A 22,141-nucleotide genomic window follows, 5' to 3' on the forward strand; every position below is an offset into this window, starting at 1 on the left:
GGTTACTGGCTTTGACAGTATTAAGTAGAGGCCGCACAATCAGCAGCCTTGTTTAGAGATAAACAAGTGCAGGCTCTGGGGCAGCACTCCATCCTGTCTCTTATCAATGTGATTATTCCACTGTTGCAATTTTTATGTCTCTCTGCCTTACATATCCATAGGTTTAGGACCCAATGTACAGAATTCAGTTTAAGTCAGCTTTGTCATTATAGCAGTAGATTGTAAGGAAAAGTGTATATACTAATAGATTGGGATAGAAGAAGATCTTGATGTTGCAATGAAGATTTCCTTGCCAGTGATTTAACCTCTAAAAAATGGCACCAAAATGCTTCTTTACCGTGAGGACATTTAGGAACCACTTTTGGTTCCCTAAAGAACATATCAGTGGGTGGCTCTTTAACCCCATCAAGCTGGCCCATTAAAATATCCTAATGATTTAAACTCTGTTTGGTGGATCTCTCGGTTGATCTCTAGGAAGCCAGGTTAGTGTTGGAATTAAAGTCCATTGGGCAGTAGATCTCTAGGAGGCAGGGTTAGGGTTGGGGTTAAACAGTACAGGGTAGTAGCTCTCTAGACGGCAGGGTCAGGGTTGGAATAAAGCTCTACTGGGCATTCTGTCTCTGGGATGCAGGGTTAGGGATGGACTTAAACCCTGTTGAGCAGTAGATCTCTAGGAGGCAGGGTTAGGGTTGGAAATAAACTATTGGGCATTCTGTCTCTGGGATGCAGGGTTAGGGATGGACAGTAGATCTTTGGGAGGCAGGTTTGGGGTTGAAATTGAACTGTTGAGCAGTAGATCAGAGGCAGGGGTTAGGCATGGAGGTAAAGTTTATTGAGCAATAGATCACTAAGCTGTAGGGTTAAGGTTGGACTTTTGAACTATTGAACTAAACTATTTTTGAACTAAACTATTGAGCATTAGATATAAAGGGGGCTGTGTTAGGGTTGGAGTTAAAGAGTACTGGGTAGTAGATCTCTAGAAGACAGGGTCAGGGTTGGAAATAAACTCTATTTGGCAGTAGATCTCTAGGAGGCTGGGGTAGGGTTGTAATTGAACTGTGCTGGGCAGTAGATCTCTAGGAGGCTGGGCTAGTATTGCAATTAAACTTTGTGTTTGTAGATCACTAGCCCGACAAGTTAGGGTTGGAATTAAACTCTTGAGCAGTAGATCATAAGAAAGCAGACCGGGCCGCTTTCTTTTTATATTAGCCAGGGTTCAAAGTGACAGTGGCCCGAAGTGTTCTTCATGCTAGGACGCTTCTGAGAGCACAGGCCTCCGTCAGTCACACAGCTGCGGAGCCCAGATTCTCTGCATTAATGTGAAGCATGAAGCATACTCAGGTTTCCAACCAGGTTGATAACTTACAGCTGCAGCCCTGATGAAGTGGAGCTTTAGACTTTCTACATAATTGTTTTGACTGGCTTCTTTTGGCCCTGTTCCTCCCAAGTGTCGGGGTGTACCTTTCAACATCTAAAGACCCTGGTCTCCACTGTGCTATTCTCGCACACAAAGAACGTTCCAGTGTGAATGTATAACAGTTACTGTGGGGTTTTCATTCTCTGGTCATCGAGTTTTTGGACTTGTGTTATCTCACCTGGCTATCGCACAGCCGAAAATTATACAGACAGGGGCTTTTTGGAGAGGGGCCCGGCTCCATTAGGAAAATTGTGTCTGTGTGTGTGTAGGAGACCATGTGAAAGTATAGGTTTACAGTGTGTCATTAATTTGCGGCAGTAAGCAGCATGTCTTTAGTAGTGCAGTGAAAGGTTTGTGAGGAAAGCCAGAGAAAGTTCAATGGAAGGATTGTGATGATCATAACCATTTCAGGAAAATATCAGAGCTTCCAGCATTTTAGAGCTTCCAGTCTGAAAGAGACGTTTTCGGTGTCATTTAGAGTAGCACACAACACTCAAGGGAGATGTGTCCATGAAACACACTCTCTCTCTCCCTCTCACACACACACACACACACACACACACACCATCCAGAAGTCTACAAAATTTACACAATTCCCCCATAACCCTAAAAGAAGTTGGTCTGCCAAAACATGTAAATTTTACTACTTAAGTAACAGACGTTGGACAGGGAATACATGTCTATAGCTCTATTTGGATGGGATTAGTTTTACACAGTAATGTAAGTTTACTAGACGTCTGTCCTGTTATTACCTGATTTGCACAGGTAATCAAGAAATGTTGGTATGAATAGCAGATATGAATGGCTCATTGATTTCTGCATCATATTAAAAAGGTTATTTAAGAGTTTAGTTCAGGGTACTAAACGTTTTACAGCTGTCAGAATGGCTCTTCTGAGAAAGCTTTTGGGAATTCTTTGATATTTTTAAGTTGTGTCCTACAACACTTGAGGTTTTCCACATTTTCCACAGACTTGTTAAAGGTTTCACTTACTTTCACTTCGCCTCACATGCATGCCTGTTCGAGCATCTTCATGCTTGAAGAAGACCACAGATCCTTCCTTTCCTACAGGATTTGATGGAATTTTTTAGAACATGGGATTAATAAATGACCTGGTGTCGTTTTATAGAAGTTAGAAAAGTGCCAGAATCTTTACTTACAGATTAGCCCATTTACACATGGTCACTTCATGTGTCTTGAGTATCAGGATTATATCTGGTTAAGACCAAGCCACATAAAAATGTAACTGTACCCAAGACGCATTTAAAACATATGAATCTTGTCACTCAAACCACGTCAGGAGGAGGTCTGAGATGGATTTGAGCAATGTAAACACATCTGTCTCTCCAAGACGCATTTGACAACCAAAACCCTTCCCAGTACAACCCAAACACTGGTAATAATTTCAGTCTGACGAACTGGAGAGGCATTTGCTACTGAGTGTAAATACATGTGGCTAAAATCCTATCAGGATACACTCCAGATACTGAAGTGGCCAGGTGGGGTAAATAGGGCTTATATCACAAAAAGCAGGGATTTGGGATTTTATTTCCATCCCACTCGTCGCCCTATCACATGTAATGCGTCTGGCGTTGTAAGGGTAAGGACTGACACCTACACCCTGACACTGTCCAACCAGCCACCACCTCTTTTGAACTTGAAACATAAAATGTCAAAATTGGGTCTTTTTGGGTTAGCATCGAAACATAAATGTCTGTAGGTCTAAAGTGGAGTAAAGGAAATTTATTGCAGATCCACCTGATTTTAGCTGACACACTTCTGTTACTTGTAAGCTACTCTAGCCTTGTAGCTGCAGCGCAAAACCATAAAGTATTCAGACACCAAACCTTATGTTTTGACCGAATGACTGTTTAGGCTAAACTTTATAAAACAAAATATTTTAAACAAACTACTCATTTAATGTATCTTCCAAAACGGCTGCTTTCAATAGTGATAATTAGTTTAGATAATAAACTAATTATCACTGGGGCAGCGGTGGCTCAGCGGTTAGAGCGCCGGGATATCGATAACAGGGTTGTGGGTTCGACTCCCGGGCTCGGCAAGCTGCCACTGTTGGGTCCTTGAGCAAGGCCCTTTACCCTCTCTGCTCCCCGGGTGCTGGAGTTGGCTGCCCACCGCTCTGGGTGTGTGTGTGTACTCACTGCCCCTAACACGTGTGTGTGTGTTCACTACCAGATGGGTTAAATGCGGAGGACACATTTCGCTGTACAGTGCACACTGTACAGTGACAAATACGTGCACCTTACCTTAAAAACCTTAATTAGATAATGTTTCGGAATCAAGCTGACCTTCTTAAACTTGGAGTTCTGCAGCTCCATTTGAGAATGCAGAAGAGTTAGAGTGAATTTCTTGAACTTGGATTACTGCAACTTCAAAAGCTTGTTTTTGTGTGTTGACAAACGATGCATAAATTCATTTAAATACTGAATTACTGTCTGTCTTGATGCACAACACAGTAAATCACCCATTGAAGAAGAGACACGCAGCCTCGCCCATACATTCTTTGTGGTTTCAGTGATCTGCAGCAGAAGTGTTTTATGAATTGAAGAGAACCTCAAGCACTAACAGCAGCCTGCCTGGGCCTGATGCCTCTTAGGCGTTCCGCAGCGTTGAGTGTGTGAATTACGCGTCTGCTGGGCCACGCTAAGCAAAATGCACTTCATCCGTGCATCTGCATCTGTGCAAATAATCAAGCTTGAGTCAAAGCATCAGGTGAGCGAAATGCTTTCATTCATGTTCAGTTAGGGAGAGAGAAATGGGTTAATCACGCAAGCTGTGTGTATCGCAAATCCATCGGAGCTTTTGCACAGTTTATGGCCAGACTTGACTTGACTTGACACGCGACTGACACGACACACGTGTAACTCTAACCCCATTACTGTCGGCTCCATGTTAAACATGCTTAAGGCTGTGTCTGACTTCAAATGACAGTCATAACAATGTCATGACTGGAAAGCGCTCCGGTCTTTCTCTGCTTTTAGTCATTGCCTTGTTTTGTCTGCTGATGACATGGGGTTCGCTTACTGGAGTGGTTCTCAGTCCTGGTCTTACTCTTCGTAATTTGGTGTTGTCCCTGTGCTAACATAGCTGATCCAACCAGCGATGTTCAGTTGGAGTATCAACTTTAACAACATTTATAATGCCCACTGTACAGTGTGCGATAATGGGAGTCTTATATCCCTGCTGAAAAATCCAGTTTAAGACCAGCAATAAGGTTTCAGATAGTGAAAGCTGGTCTTTGATGGTTGTAAAGCTGGATTTCCATTGATCAGCATAGCCAACTTGACCAAGCTGTTCATTTGGCAGCTTGTCATACTGGTGGACCAGCTTGGACTGCTGGTCATTTGGCGGCTAGTTTTACTGGAAGACCAGCGTGGTCAGGCAGGGCATGTTAATTGACTAGCTCAACCGGGTCATGCTGGCCAACCAGTGTGGTCATGCTGGTTCTGATGGTCAACCAACTTGGTCATGCTAAACCATCAAACTCAAACAAAACACAGCCATTACAAAGAAGGCCATTGTGTAGATGCTGGACTAGGCTAAAATCTAAGCTAGCATACAACTTTTTTACTTCAGAGCTTAGCGGTCTAATACGATACCACCAGGGTCCGGGGGTCACTGGTATGAATCTGAAGTGAGGTTGCTGTGTAGCATTACAAGCTGTGTAGCATGTAGGAGGCTGTTATTTACAGCACATCGAAGATGTCAAACAAGGCTATAGACTCCTCCATAATGCCATCAACACGCCCACTCTGGAGTCCCTGCTGTATTCACACATGGGCTCAATTAGACATTTCTCAGACTTTGTACTAGGGAGCTGGCAGGATAGAGACTGGGTAATGTCCGCTACAACTGATTTGGACAGTTGCGTTCACACATACATACACATACGCACATACAAGTTTTGCGTTACCTTGTGTTATTTTACCTGGTAAAGAGAGTGTACCGTGCGATGCTCACGCCACCGTCAAGAATCATTTTCATCACATGATGCCTTCTAGAAACCTATCCTTGCTCATTAACAAGCTCTTCCCAAACCAAAGTGAACGTGTTAGAGCAGGAGCTCATTGAAATGGGCTTGGAAATCGCTGGCTTAGTACTCGGTAGAACCGTCCGAGTTGAATTATCTTCTACAGTTACACTGAAGGTAATTTGGACTTGCATGTGCAAATCCGATGCTGTTACTGCTGATGATAGTGTGTAGTGGGATTGGCGTCCACAGTACAAAACTCTGACTCATAACCAAACTCTCACAGAGAAGAATTGGCTGCTGTCCACAGGAACCCATCCTCGGGCTCTCCGATTGGTTGGCCGTGCCTGAATCCTTGGCTGTCGGTCATTCACAGTGTTTCAATGTCCGTCTCCGGTCTGGATCCAGTTGAAGACATTCTCTGGATCTCTCTCTCTCTGTCTGTCTCACTCACACACTCTTATTGTCATACTATCTCTCTCTCTCTCTGCTCCTCTTTCTGTCTGTATTTGTTCCCCTCGCTCTTTTTCTCTTTGTTTCTCGTTGCTCTTCTTACTAGCTAACATAACTTTTATACATTTTGGCCCTCAACCAAAAAACCCCTTCATGTCCCCTGGCCGACTGTAAGCCGTTTTGAAAATCACCATCATCATTTTATGACTGGCCCCCCTATCCCCCCCACTCCCTCCCTAACTTTATTTTTTTCCCCACCAGTTGCAGAATAGAGCATTGATGCTTTCATGGCCTCTCTTACCAGCACTCTGTCTGGTGTTCCTTCGCTTCTCTGTGTCTGTGGTTGAACACTCAGGCATGCTGTTAATCCTCATGTCCCTCTACTTTTAAGCACAACCCATAAATTACAGATCTTGGGAAAGGAGTAGAGTCATAAAGCAAAGCATTTTAATGCAGACATGATTGTCATCACTCTTTTCTGTAGAAGGGGCTGTGCAGCGTCTCTTTCCAGCATCTTCTATGGCATACTGTTCAACTTCAAACATTTCATGAAGCTCTTTCGGTTTTCTCAGCTTGTTCCACTAAAAGGACAGCATTCATTGTGTAGTATGTAATCTCCTGCTTCCAGAGCAGTCAGCTGCAGTTCTCACAGTGCGAGTCCATATGGTATGACTGTAATGCCCTAATAAGGCTACATGATGAGGACTATGATGAGGATTATTATGCAAAATCTATTTTCCAAAAGCTCTGTCTCACTTGCCATTTTAATATAACTTGTTTTTTAATATGCATTCATAATTCGAGATGGTGTACAGTGGCATACAGTGGTTTGGGAACCCCTGGTCAAAATATCTGTCACTGTGACAGAAACGTTGAGTAGAAGATGAATCAATCTCTAAAAAGTAATTTTCTTTTTTTTTTTTTTTTAAGCAATGCAAGCAAGATGGCTTAAAGGCTATGGCTTGTTCACAGTCATCACTAGTGGTGGGCAATATGACAATATTCTATCGTATTGTGATTAATTTTGGAGCTCAATAGATCACATGATATATCATACCAGTATTGGTCAATACTTTACATTTTCCAAAATCCTTTTTCGCCAGAGCTGTGTACGGCTAAATTCGTAATGTAGTACAAATAATGTAGTCCTTGGTGTATTTAAAACAAACTCATGTCTGCTTGTAGTGCATATAAATGTGAGCATGTAAGTTTATCAACATGAAAAATGCTTCCATTTCCATTTCAGCATTAACAGCAGTAATAAAATAGAAAATAACTGTGTAATTGTGTGCACAGCAGTCTTTAAAGTGAAAGTACATATATGTATGTGCACACTTATGTGGACAATGCTGACTCTCCATTTAAAGACACAACATAATAGTCTTCACTTTCATTTCTGCAAGGTCCAGTTCCAAAGCTCATATGTCCACTTTTTTTTTTTTTTTTTACCATTGTTTAGGTGTTAGCTTGGCCAATATGCAGCAAAGTAAATGTGACACATTCCTCCCATAATCGTTCTTAAAAAAAAATGTAACTTGCCACAGTAGACCTTCTATTAGTATGGCCCAGACAGGATAGCCTTTTTTTTTACAGGCCACAGCAATCTAAGAAGTTGTTATTCTTAGTTATATGAGCACCACTTTCAAGTCACAAGAGCCACCAGACATCATAGTATCTGGATAGAGATTTTATGTGCTGCACAAAAAACTGTTAGAAAAAAAGTTCTTAAGAGTTCAGTGCTCTCTGATCTACAGTGTCACACCTGACAAATCTAATCTGACAAAGGTTAATAAGATTAATCATGGGTCTTAGAGCAGCAAAAGCAAGTATACCAAGTGCAACTATTTACATGGCAGAGCAAAAAGACAGAACATTACATATACGTAAGGTATGTAAATGTAGGTTTTGTTGATTTCTGTCTTTGCATTACAACCTTTTTGATCAAGCAAACGTATTAATAGCAATATACATTCCAGAAGCATTTATTTCGTTACTCTGATTAACCTAATCCATCATAAGTTCTTGCACTCCCTATGTATTTGTCCACTTTCTCAGAAACTATCACTGTGCATCCAACAATAAAGGCAGCATAGAGATTCTTTTATACTGTGACATGAAACCGCAGCTTACAGAAAGCTCATCATATTTCAGAAGGTCACTTGTACTAACGGTGACCTTCATGCATCTTAGTAAAACCCATTTTTAGACATGTAACAGTAACTCAGAACTTTTCCCGACATTATCTGGAGGAGCTGTATGTGTGAACACAAATGTCCAGATCAGTTGTACCCGACATTTGCCGGACTTTATCCTTCCAGCCCCCTTTAGTACAAATCCAAATAATGTCTGAGCGATTGTGTCTGAGGATTCACATTGTGTGGGTTGATGGCGTTTCTCAAGATACTGGTACCAAGGTACCAAAGGGTCCAATGCTGTTTCAACTGTGTGCTTTTTGTCCACCACACACAACACAGACGCCGCCTCTTTCCTAAACCACACTGAACATTTTCTGTAGTGATGCATCTGACCCCTCTGGACATTAAAATATCAACGCTGATGTAAACAATGATGAGACTAAATTTAAAGTTTTTTTTTATTTTAATACTGCTATGTGATTTTGCCCAGATGCATCAGCTGCGCATTAGACATGAAGTGAGTCATGGGTCTTTCCTCCTGCTTTAGTTCGCGTTTGTTTTTTATGCTACTTTGCTGAATCTCTGTTGGTATTGGAAAATAGGAAGCGGTACTGTGCTGTCTCTCCTTTTTCACTCACATGCTTTAGACAGACAGGCAGACAGGTGCATTTCCAACATCATCTTACAGTGCTTAGTGAAGAGTGCTTCATCAGATGCACACCTACCTCACTGACTGCACTCATTGCCATGCTCATGTCTGACCTCAGAGTTGAGCTTGTTGCTGTAAGGAACTGACCTTTTTAACCTTTCCATCCTGTTACATCTGTCCTCTCCTCTCCGAAACGTTCTTCGCTTTTTAGCAATCTGACCTTAAAGGCATTTCAGCCCATCTTCTCCAGCATGTGATCCTTAAACTGTAGTCAGCAAGTTTAAAGATACTGTCTAACAACTACAGTTATTCAGTAACTAAAGTGGACTGTAAATGATTCAGTAATTCCTCACATTCAGTAACTATGAACATTCAGTAACCACTATACATGATATTATAAATTATTCAGTAACTGTTAACATTATTCACTAACAACTACTAAAATGATTAAATGACTACTAAACATTATTTAGTAACTACTTTAAAGTATTCAGTAACTAAAATGTACTAAACTGAAATATTAAGTACATACTTTAAGTAAGAACATACTTTTAAGTTGTTCAGTAACTTCTGTGCTTTATTTAGTAACTACTATATGTAATTCAGTAACTAAAATTATTCAGTATCTACTTTAAATTATTTAGTAAATACTACAATTACTCAGTCTCTCTTATACACTTTTAGTAATTACTACAATTACTCAGTATATCCTATTATGTTTTAGTAATTACTGTAAATGATTCAGTAAGTACTATCAATTATTCAGTAACTACTTCAATATTTTAATAACTACTAAATTAATGTATTAATGTCTGTACTATAAATGCAATTCAGTATTTATTATAAATGATTAAATAATTACTACACTATTCAATAACTGCTGTCAATTATTCTTGAACCATTAAAATTATCCAGTAACTGCTTTACATTACTATATGTTAATCAATAAGTAGTTTAATTATTTAGTAACTACAAACATTTTTCTGTAACATTGCCCATGCACAGGCCTTTAGGATTTAATGAATAGTCATTTTAAACAATTTCTGTGAACCTTATCATTTGCCTTCGTTATCTGAAAAAAAAAACCATCAGCATGACTTTTAGATTTTACTGATATTTCACAACGATTTAACCGTGTATTTACTGAACTCCAGCAGAGCAGAATGTTTAGGTGATGCTGGAATACTGCATTTTACAGAATTACAGCCCTACACAAGTAAAAGTTACATGTCTGTGGGATGTGATTTTATCATTATACTGGAAATATGGCTCTTGGCTCTGAATGTGTGTACACTGTAAACATGTAACGTTATGTCTTGGCGATTAAATAGCTGTGGTAGGGTAGACCAGTGATGTGGTGGTAGGGCACTCTATTGATCAGATGATAAGACTGATGTAGACAGATGTGACACTGCTGTTCAGACAGATGTTTAAAGCTGCAGATCCTTCAAGTGCGTCTCACTCAGCATTGTTTAACTTCGAACATGTACAGCTCTGCACTCTGACATTGCTTTTATTCTAACACACACACACACACACACACACACACTAGCACACATCATCTGCCTTTACACACCAGCTCCCACGCACACAGCACAGCATTATGGATGAAGCAAGGCATGCTGGGATAGAAATGAACTCGTTAACCCATGCCTACCCCTCGGCTCCCTGATGCAACAATACCCACTGTGCAGAAACACACACACACACACACACACACACATCACTCTCGTCTCTGCTCAGATTAACCCAAAATGCTCTTTTCGCTTCCCTCTCTCTCTCTCTCTCTCTCTCTCTCTCGCTGAGAGATGTCTGTGTTGTTGTGCATTTACACAGTGAATAAGAATCCAATCATTGCTCTCACGCAAAAATCTTGTATCTCCAAAATGGCAACAACAGAAAGAAAAAGCTCAAGTCATTCGAGTCATTTTGGAGTATTCTCTATTGGTTCAGTCATCATGTACTTCAGAGTCTCACTCCAATGTTGTGAGCACAACACATTCCAGGTGTGACGTCCCCTACCTCTACCACAACGACTCTACCGAACACCTCACCTACTCTGACGTCCTACGGACCACCACCGAACACCTACCTCAAATGCCTAAATATGAATCTCAGTAATTCAAACTACAGTATCCTAAACTACGTTCACATGTTTCCCGTATTTTCCATGTTTTCTGTTGTGATGGAGAAGAAGCTCTGGAATTCAGCCATAGATGAACAGTGTATTCATTTAATAATCCACGGTTTTACCAGTGAGAGTAGAATATCATACGTAGGTATTATTTAATGTTGTTTTACAAGCTGTTCAATGGGAAATGAGCCCCCCCCCCCAAATGTTTTACTACTGTCTAAAATCAGAATCAGGTGCAGATGGTCAGAACATGGTTAGAGGGGATGTTGGAGGAGCCTGTCTTACTTAAATCTCAGACATTTAGTTTGGTTTGCTCTTGATTGTTGAGTGAATGGTGGAATTACCATGACGAGACCCATACAGCTCTTTGCGTCCTTCAGGAAGAAGGCTGTGGGTACAGATGAGTCTGGGACTGGATTTAAAAAGATCTCAGAACAATTAGAAATCAGCCGTTGTACTGTCCACTGAATCATTTACAACAGAAGCTGATACTAATATGCTGATTTTTTTGTAGTTTTTTCCCCGAAGAACAGGAGAAACATCAAAATAATAGTCCATGGTAATCAAGCATTCGGTAAAGATAACGTGGCAGATAGAGAGTGAGCTAAAACCTCTGGAGCATTCCCTTAACTGTCAGCTGCTTTCCCTCTCTGAGCCTCCAGCAGGCTGTACTGTACTCAGGAGCCTGGTTAGCTTCATTTTGTCGCCATTTAGCAGCGGCACTTGGTACAGATGGTTTGTGCTCTTTCCCTGTGCTATTTTTATCCCGTAACACTTTGAAGCACATTTGTTAAGCAATGGCTCAAATCACTCAGGACCAGCTTTCCGGACATAGATTAAGGTTAGTCTTGGACTAATTTGTACGCTCAGCAGGGATTTTCCTCTAAAAAGTCTTGTTAGTTTAGGCGCAGGCTTTATCCAAAACACATCCCTAAGTGTTTACAGGCTTACATTTGTACAGCTGTGTATGTGTGTGTGTGTGTGTGTGTGTAGTATACACACTACAGTGAACATAGTTATATTTGAGTGTGGACTATAAGTAAGAAAAACTAAGCTCAGATTAAAAGGATTTCCAGTGTTGACTAGGCTAAACCAGAGTGCTAGCCCTTGGTGTTCAGTTCAGTATTTCTTGCTGTAATATCGTTTGGTATCGGGCATTGTGATACAACACTTATAAACATTAACATTCTGGTACCAGAAATGCCTTAAATAGTATGTCTTTTTAATGTAAGTACATCTCGTTTTAGGTGGGATCTGCTGATAGTATGTAATTGATTATTTAAATGCCTATTAATTATTTATAAAGTCTCTTTGTAAGCAAGTAATCAATAGTACTCTCACTGAGCAGTCTACTGAAACTGGAGGCTCTGATTATAACAGAACTGTATCAGGGCTTATTAACAACTGCTGTAATTCTGCTAGCTGGTGACATAATGTTTAGTTTTCTGGCACCAAGACGTTAGCAGCAGATCCTTTAGTTCTGTAAGTTGTGAGGTGGGGCGTCCATGACTCAGCCTTGTAGACTTGTAATTCGTGGGCCTTGGGTGCCCCTGACACTACTGCTGCTTCATTGGTTGTTCTTTTTTGGAGCACGTTTGGTAGGTACAGACCACTGCATCCCAAAAAACCCACAAGATCTGCCTGATGTCCCAGTCCTCTAGCCATCACAGTTGTGTCTTAGATTCCCTGCTTTTAACACATCACCTTCAAGAACTGACTGTTCATTTGCTGCCTAATATATTCCACCCCTTGACTGATGCCACTGTAGATGAAGATGTAAGAGATCTAATATCAGATACCACAGGACGTTTTATGGAGTCCATAGCGCGAATGCTCAGATCTGTTGTGGCGGCACAAAGAGCCCTACTTACTCAGTATTAGTATTAGGCAGGTGTTGCTAATGTTATGGCTGATACATACACAATAAACAGTATGTTGACCTAAAGTACACAACATTATATTAATCAATTAATTTATTAATTTATTATTTAATTTTTACTTGCTGTTTATGAAAATAATGGTTATGTCGCTGACAGTGATTATTGACACTGATTATTTCCTACAGGCCCAGCTTGGAGAACGCTGCTCTCTGTTGTTTGTGCTTTCACCACATTTGGGTATCAGTGACCTACAGAGCAAATGCAGAGTTTATCGTGAGCAGCAGGTATTAGTGGGTGAGAGCTTAGTGCACTGTCTAATCCAAAGCCCCAGAAAGAATAGTATGAATGCCATTAAAACAGAGCTGTATTAAAAACTAAAAAAAAGAAAGGGTTGGGACGCCAGCTAGGCAGTGGCAGTGCTCCGAATGGGCAGCAGGGGGTAATAGTAGGCCTACATATCAGTGCATTAAATTGGAAGTCTAATCTAAAGACTGCCTCCTTGGTCTCATAGTGATATTAAAGATATTTGCCAATACAAATGTACATACGTCTCACATTTCACCAAAAACACATGGTATTGTTTGGAGACTGAGGAAGAAACCTAGTAACTTAGAGTGACGACACTGTAGTATCTTATTAACAGCCCCTGAGAGTTCAGTCATAATTAAAGTCTCCAGTTTCAGGACGCAGCTCAGCGAGTGCAGTGTCAGATGGTAGTTTGGGATGAATAATTAATGTTTATTCAGAACAGATCTAGATTTTAAACTGAGGAAAAAAAGAAAGATCATGAAAGGTAATTAGTGAACAGTATCATTAACATGTTTAACTCTGTTCCAGCAGGAGTATAATTAGGCCTGTTATCCTAGTATTTCATGAGTGAACAATCCTCAAATAATAAGAATATAGTGGCTCAAGTCCTGCCCAGACACCAGGCCAGTAAACAGCACTGCTCAGTAAAACCACTGGGATTTCCACAGTGTGAGCAAAGACACTGACTCTGTTATTCAGCCTCTGTGATCACTGTGTATGCCTTTGGTGAGAAGCTGATGCTGCTGTTTTTGTGGTGCTCTTTGTGAGTGTTCAACTATGCAACTTACTTATACACTACCGTTCAGAAAAAATCATCAAAATCAATCATTTAGAAGGTATTAAATATTGTGATATGCAAATAAACTATGTTTAGGGGGAACATAAGAAATGGGGTAGGATTGTAACGTATGTGTATTTCTAGCAAACCGTCACAGTACGGGGGGCGTGATGCGATGCACGCAGTCACATGGAGAATACATGGTACACACTATTGGGGTAAATACAGTACTTTAACATGGACGCGTGCCACCTGGAAACCTTAAGCTGTAAGCCATTGGATTTGCAGGGTATTGTGGGAACTGTAGTGGGTATGTTGCTATGATAACTGTAGTCCTCCTCTCTTGTCTCTCTTGTCACTCCCTCTCGCTGTGGCGTTTAGAGAGAGAAAGACTCTGGTGCTGGTTTCTTTCTCTTTTTATTCTCTATCTCTCACTGTTCTCACCTTCAGATTTGAAACCACTGAAAATAAGCAGGTAATTCACCGAAATTCTGGCTTTAACATCTTATTTTAACTCATGGAGTCATAGTGGATTGGACGAGGACGATGCATCTGCATTTGTGTTTGTGTGTGTGTGTTGAATCATTGGTAATGTTTACAATTAGCGCACTACAGGCTGTGTTAACTACCTCAGGGGGGCGCTATATGGCACTAGTTGGAACAAACTACCTTGGGAGGAACCAAGACTCAGAGGAGGACCCGTCTGTCCTCCTCTGGTCAGAACTATTGATTAATTATTAAAAAGGTTACCAAACCACCTAAACTGTTGTACTGCTCAGGTGTGCAACATATTAATTATCATAATATAATAATCATGATAAGAAACCTAGGTAAGGCTCCAAACAGCAGTGCAAAATGAACCGTGACCCTAAAATGTAAAGAAAAAAAAAGAGAAAAAATACGAGATGTGTCTAGAATGATGGATAGAGGACGATTATAAATCTATATAACACCAAGAATAAAGTTAGGATAAAATTACTATTCAGAATAAAACACTTTCAACTTTCAACAAGTGATCAGATCTCAAAAAAAAAAAAAAAAAAAAAAAAAAAATATATATATATATATATATATATATATATATATATATGAAAAATTCTCATTTAATTCAATAATATTTGAAGTGTTATTTAAATTGTCTAAAAATATAAGTTTCTGTGCTGCTTGCAAGTTATTTGTAAAAAAAAATAATATATAACAAACTGCTTAATATGACGAGTGATTGCAAACTTTTGAAGTGAAATCCTTTTTTGCCCTGTGAACACAGTGATCCACACACACATCCAGCAGGATGTTTTGGAGATGAGTCAGTGTGATCCTCGCTGTATCAGGAGGAATTCAGTATCTGAGGATGTTTTTATCATCATATCTGTGAGGGTGACTGAGCTGCATACCAGCGGCCTGCTTCGGTTAAGCACTTTGCACTATGAGTGTTTGCTGTCTGTTTGTGTGTGTGTGTGTGTAGGTGTGTTCCTGGCTGTGTGTGAGGATATGACACTGAAATGTTAATTAACTGCCTGTGAAACATTTTGAAATCTGGCTTTTCTCACTTTTACTCTTTTAGTTCATTTGGAAACAAACACCAGCAGAAGTTAATAAAGCTTTAATGAAAGCTGAAGTAGCTCTTTGCTAATTTGTTTTCCGGTGGGTTTTGCTTTAGCATCCGGCTTCATGTCATTAAACTGGAACCTTGGTATTAAAAGCATTTTCCTCAATAATAGGAGCTTGGGGTGGGAACCTCTAGGCACCTCACTATTCGATTTGATTACAATTCAAAGCATGTTAATAAAAAAGTTATCAATTTTATATTCTTTCTACTTTGTACTTTTAAAGCATTTTAAAGCATTTGTAATGATCCATAAATTTACTTCCAATATCTTTTATTAATAAAACCAATGGAAGTGGTACGCACACACACACACACCATGTGATTAGGAGCTGGGAGCTGATTAGTCAGGGAGAATCGTCAGACTGGACTATATGATATTAAACACACTATTAAACTATAAGAAAAGTCTTAAATCATTTAGTTCAGAATGTCATTTTACATCCGTATTAATCAGCAGCTCATCTTCTCTAAACTGTGTGGCTGTATTGTTTATACAAACACAAAGATCTGATCAGATCGGTATCGGCTGAAGCTCAGCATTAAGAATCTCTAAACGGATTTGGAGACAAAATAGCCTGATCGGGATCCCTGATCAATAAATGAAATTCATGATCATTTATAAACAGTTTTTTTTTATGTTCTCTGATGTTCCTCTGGCCTTGTGTTGAACATTATACGAGCATCTGAAGCTATTTTGTGTGACAAACACATGAATTCAGAAGGGGTCAAGTACTTTGTCATGGCTCTGTATGTGTCTGGATGCCAAACATACTCTCCAGCGTTTGTTAATGTTGCTCCAACAATAGCATATCTCTTTCAATCATTGGCAGAGCACTTTATGACCCATCCTACTTTATTGCCGTCTGAGTCTCTCTCTCTCTCTCTCTCTCTCTCTCTCTCTGTGTCTCTCTCTCTCCGTATTGCACTTTCTCTTTCCCTTTCCCTCTCCCTTTCCATTTCTGTGTCATAAGGACTAAATTCTTTCGCAGGTCGCAGGTAGGAAATGACCTTGAATGAAATGTATTCATGCCTTTCACTTCCTTCATACGATTAGCTTTATATGGCTGCATTTGAGATCCGGTTGCCATTTGCTGCTGTTTGTTTGCTTTAGGTTTCCATAGCACACTCGCTCAGCCCGAAGTGATTCCTAATGAGGCCCATTTGAATGATAAAGCAGGACCAGCTGAAGCGGCGTTCGCCGAAGCTCAAGCTTTCAAGTGCTTCTTGAAAAATAGGGGTTGTTTTTGGACAACACTGTGATCATTTTACAACATTTCATTATTTGTGTTCAGATTGCGTCATGAAACTGAAGAGCCGAGCAGGGCCCTGTCGCTCACTTTGATGTCTCCTCTGAGCAGTCATTGGAAATGGAGTGCTTCTCTGTAGCAGTGCTGGTCGCTGATCCCGGCGCGCCGGTACCGATTCTGCTTGGCTCTCGAGCCTCTGCCGGTTAAACTGTGGCTGAAGTAGGGACCAGGACGTGTCGCAACAGGAGCCGGAGTGTAGTCAGGGTGAAATGCAGCCAGACAGGCTGCATTAAAATGTGACAGTCAGAGATGAAGCCAGAAGATGCCAAGAAGGCTCAAGTAGTGTTGCTTTAGAGTGTGTTTCTGTGTAATACAGTCGGCTGGCCTGCGCTGATTTCCTGTCCCCATCTAGTGTTGAGACAACTACAAGACTAGACAACTACAAGACAACTTCATATCATCATTGTTACACAAAAAAACTTGTATCTCCAAAACTGCAACTTTACGGGAGAGGATGTCTAATGGACGTCAGTGGAAAATTATTTTAATGAAGTCATTTTAGAGTGTTTCTATTGGTCCATTTAAAATATAGATAAATAGAGCAACTGCCAGATTATATCCGATTATATCAAAAAGTGATCCATAAAAATGGAAATGAGATTTGAGAAATATTAATATTTGAGAATATTAATGCTTTTTGATTCGCTTTTCTGAAGTCAGGTGGGATGTTTCTGAGGCACTGATTGTAATTTTATAAGTTACGACTTTTTGTTTTATGATTCCTAATTGAAGGCGACACTTATGTGGGGATGTGTATGATATTGAGGCTGTTTCATATCTTGATAGACACTTTATGGACAGAAGTATTAAGACACCTATTAATTCAATGTTTCTTATGAAATTAAGGATATTAAAAATAGTTTATTCTTCTTTTGTTGTAACTCTCTTCTCTACTGTCCAGAGAAGAAGGCTTTCTGCTAGATCTTGGAGCATTGCAAGAGCATGAGTGAGGTCAGGATGTTGGATGTTGGACTTCCCAACTCATCCCAAAAGAATTGGATGGAGAACCATTAGGGCCGGGTGGTATCCACTTCATTTGTACCATCATACCGTCTCAAAATCTATCCTGAGTAAATAGTATTACCGGGGGTGGAGAGTAGCATAAGTTGTGCAAGTAGAGCACGGGGTTCTACGTTTACGTGGCTTCTGTACAATATCATCCTGTATTATTTTAAAAAATGAAAAATGATCAGATACAAAGTTCAGTTCACATTCCATTTACACCCGAGTTAAACTTGGGTCAAGATGCATCTCCAGTGTGGTTTAAGTGATCTGATTGTAATCCGATCACAGTGCGATCACACTCTTTACATCTGGCCTTTCATGCAGTCAAGGAAATTCTGAACATGTTAAATAAAATGTTATTTTCATCACAATATCTACTGAAATTGATTTATTAACCTTAAATATAATATTTGTTCATAAATATATATTATATATGCATTAAATGAACCCTTTCACAATTAGGTTCTGGCTACTTTTAATGGCAGGCTCAGAGTGGGTTCCTTTTCTGTAACTTCTGCACCAGTTAAAGTAAATGGGAAAGTCCTGTGCTTTAGGGATGCGCTGGATGTTGTGGGAAGACTAATTAGTAGACAGATTTGATAAATCAGTAGAATTAAAGCTGGTGGTTGAATCATTTTCCAAACCTTCGGATCCCACGGGTGGGACTATACTTGTGAAAAGGTTAACCCCTTTAAACAGTACAAGGCTTATCACACTCTAAGGCATATTATTCAGTAACTACAGGGCCTCTGTGCAAACTGATGGGGCTATTCCATGATAATACACACGGGCCAGCCATTGGTTGTTTTAAGAGGTTAATCTCATTTTAGCCCAAACTACAATACAAGTTATCGGAATAGTCTTTGACCAGACAGAAGTATTTATGTAACGCAAGCCTAATATAATAAAGTAGTAGGTGGGAAAGCTGTTTGCAAGACCCTGCAGTTGTGCTTGTGTTGGTAACTGGAAGTGTGTGAATACATCCTTATCATCAGTTATGTGTAACTAGCAAAATACTGTTCTGTCTGAGGTCTTAATATTACTAATTACCAAGTCATGATAATGATTGACAATTGATACATGGTATTAGCCTCAGTATTTGAGTTACTCTAGTTACAGGTTTCATATTTTTATATTTCTGAAAGAGAGAGGTTTTCTGCCTCTCGTGCTCCTGCCCTGTGTGCAGCATTTTCTCCAGTTTTCTTAAAGCTTGGCAGATTGATGAACTTAGCAGAGAGAGGTTGTAATCCTGCAGACACGTGGGACCAACAGCCGGGCCCTGCCAGCCGGTTCCTCTTGGCTGGTGATTTGTTGGAGCAGCACCTGCTCTGTGTTTTCACACTTTAGGAGGTAAAAGCCTGAACTGTAGAGCGTGGAGGAAGAGCACACTCTTGGGCATAATTGAGGGGAATACACTCAGCGCTGTGATTCAGTGGGGATTTCCATGCAGTAAAACAGTGTGATGATTGATTGATTGGAGGCCTTGCTGTGTCGTTTATATGGTTTGAATGGAATTTAGAAAATTTACACCCAACCCTTAATTTGTGTCTTGTGTTTAGAGACTGTTGGGAGTCTCTCCATGATAAAGATTTAGGATCAGACTCTTTCTCTCCCTTTTCCTCTCAGCCCGTGTTTGGCTTGCTTCAGTTTGCAGAAAATACTCTTACCTATAAAATATAACAGACATAGAGGTAGTCAAAGAAACAGGTGCCGCAGTTGCAATACGCAAACTTTTCATCAAGCGCAAATACGTTTTTTTTTTTTTTCATGTTTAATTAACAACATAAATAATTTGTTTTTCAGCTTAGGAATCCTTATTAATATGAAGAAAAATATAAAAATATCTTACACTAGTAATCTTACACTATGCACTCCGAGGCTCAACTAATGTCACTTCCTCTTTGTGATGACATTTAAAGCAACAGTACATTATTTATATAGGTTAGGACAGAGTGGTAAGTCAAACTGTAAGAGGCACACACACACATCATGAAATTCTTTACAAAAATATTTTTTTATTTTAAATAAATGGGGCCACATATAATCTTAAAGACAATAAAAGTTTGAAAGTTGAAAATATTTTATAATTTTTTAATTTAATATATAAAGAGAAATAATTTTAGATGCAAATGTCACGTTTCTCAATACAGACATGTGAAAATGGCCATATACTAATGAAAAATGACTAGACATTGTATGTTACTTTTTAAAAAACAGAACTCCTGAATTAATATCTTTACATTTTGGAAACACACTTTGGCACAATTATGCGCTTAAAACATCTCCACCCCTAATTAGCCCCTCCTGATCCAACTAGCAGACTGAATAAGATGGGTTAGATTTGGTTTGGAGTTGAAACCTGCAGAAATGTAGATCTCCAGAGGGAGGTGTTGGAGACCGCTGAGTTAGAGGGAAGCAGACGGTCTCTAAATTTAGAGTCGACACTGATCTGATACCTGAAAGAGCATCAGATCAGCATCATCTCTGACGCTGACAGTCTTAGACATGTGGGAAATTTCTATCTAATATTTTTATCTGAGCAGAAAGCATTTATTTGCTCATTAATATTAGAATTGGGGATGCACTGGTGTGAAAAGTGTGGCCTGTGTCGATTTCTAATATTTTAAGATACTATACACATCTGCTGATGCTGGTTCATAAACATTTGTTAAATGTAGAAATTACGATTAGGACTGAATTAGCATTACAGAGAATCCTTATATATCTGCAGGGTTACAAACACAGTAAAATAAACAGTGCCAGTATTTTGGTCCTGTGTAACTGAAACAGTTTTCTGCTCCTAATTTAAATAAAAACAAGAAATATTCATACGAAAATAAGAAAAAGGCATTCCTGAGGAAATTCAGAATGGTTGCGCAGCTAAAGTGGTTCCCACTTCCGGGCCGTCGCTAGGTGGTCAGTAGGGTAGAACTGTTTTGGCTAGGTGACTGCTATGGTACTCCAGGTGTTTTCTATTCTAGTTTTTTAGTGGTTGCTAAAAAGAAAAGGATTCTCTGTAATGCTAATTCAGTCCTAATCGTGTTGCTAGATGGTTGCTGTGGTACCCATGTGGTTGGTTGGTACGAATGTTTGCACCCCCCTTTGTTTCAATGGGAAAAACATCTTTAAAAACATTGTTGCTACAAGGAAACCGTTTCTCTGACCGAAAACCTGTATACAAGTCTGAATCACACATTTAGAGTTGGAAAAGTGCTGATATCCTGGAAACTGTGGGACGAGGACCAGGTTTGACCTGGTTTGATTACTCTGTTTCTGATTTGATTAATAAAAGCTAAGTGAAATCAGATTTGATTCTGCAGCATTTGAGCAGATTCAGGCAATGGCTGGAAGAGAAATCTGAACCCAAACCTGTGTTCCTCAAACAAGCTGTAAGGATATCAAATACCTTCCTAAAAACAAGCAATACTTGTTACTTTTTGCTGTAGTTTTTTTTTTTTTTGTACATTAATTTTAATATGGAATATTTATTTTTACTGAAAAACATAACATAACATAGCTACTGGCAAAGGCTATTTTTTCAAAAATAATTTTAGTATTAAAATCTGCGAAACTCATTGCAGACAGTGCAGTCTGTAGGTACTAGTGCTGGGTCGCCATAATCTGCGCAATCAATTACCGAATCACATTGACTTGCATATGTCTGTCAACACGTCACAAAGATGGCCGCACCCACTGAAAACAGAGAATGTGTCCCAAACACAGTAACACACTACATACTGTGTTTAAAGTAGTGCAGTCATTAATGTAGTAAGCAACGTATAACAGCGTGTGGTTTGGGACACAGGCATGTATTTCTCTGGAGAGAAATCTCAAGCTGCATCTAAAGAAACCTGCCTACATGCATTTAAAATGTGGGAGTAATTTGGACAGAGACCCAACATGTGGTGCTCTCTAAGCTTTGCAAAAAGGAGATGGCCTTACCGGCAGTTGCTGTCTATAGACGGCAGCATAACATGGTAAAAGTCATTTCTGCACCACTGCAGTTGTGGTAACGTAACGCTGCACTCTTTTTTTATAAAAATTTTATATTTTTCAGAGAACCAACTATGTGAATAGCTACAGCCTGTAATATTGAACAAATATAATTGTAACAATATAAGTGTAAAAATATTTTAATACCAAATTATAACCATTAGAAGTCTTGTATTTTACACTCTCCAAATGAGGTGTTCAGGTCAATTTCTGAGGTATTGCTGTCTTGGCTACAGAAAACACAGGTGCACCACTGAATGATAACAACCTAGGCAGACGTCAAAAGTCAGACGTTCATTGCTATCTTGGCAGTGAATTGTCAATACAGGCGCGTGCCCAACGCTTGTTACACACACATGAACTCGCAGCAGTGCACAAACCCATAGCACGTGCCAGTTGTCAGCTATGCAAACTTTAACATCAACAGTAGGCAGAATTAAGATGCAACAATTCCTAAAGTCCTAAATCAATCTGTGTGGTGT

The 22,141-nt window shown here is 39.7% G+C and overlaps 1 protein-coding gene across 2 annotated transcripts in view; it reads left to right on the forward strand.

The window, feature by feature from the left end:
- Positions 1-22,141, forward strand: part of stox2b (storkhead box 2b) — a 94,530-nt gene that overhangs the window by 40,469 nt on the left and 31,920 nt on the right. The gene's annotated exons all lie outside the window — the stretch shown is intronic.

Source organism: Salminus brasiliensis, chromosome 2, assembly GCF_030463535.1.
Source record: "Salminus brasiliensis chromosome 2, fSalBra1.hap2, whole genome shotgun sequence".
Lineage (NCBI taxonomy): Eukaryota > Metazoa > Chordata > Actinopteri > Characiformes > Bryconidae > Salminus > Salminus brasiliensis.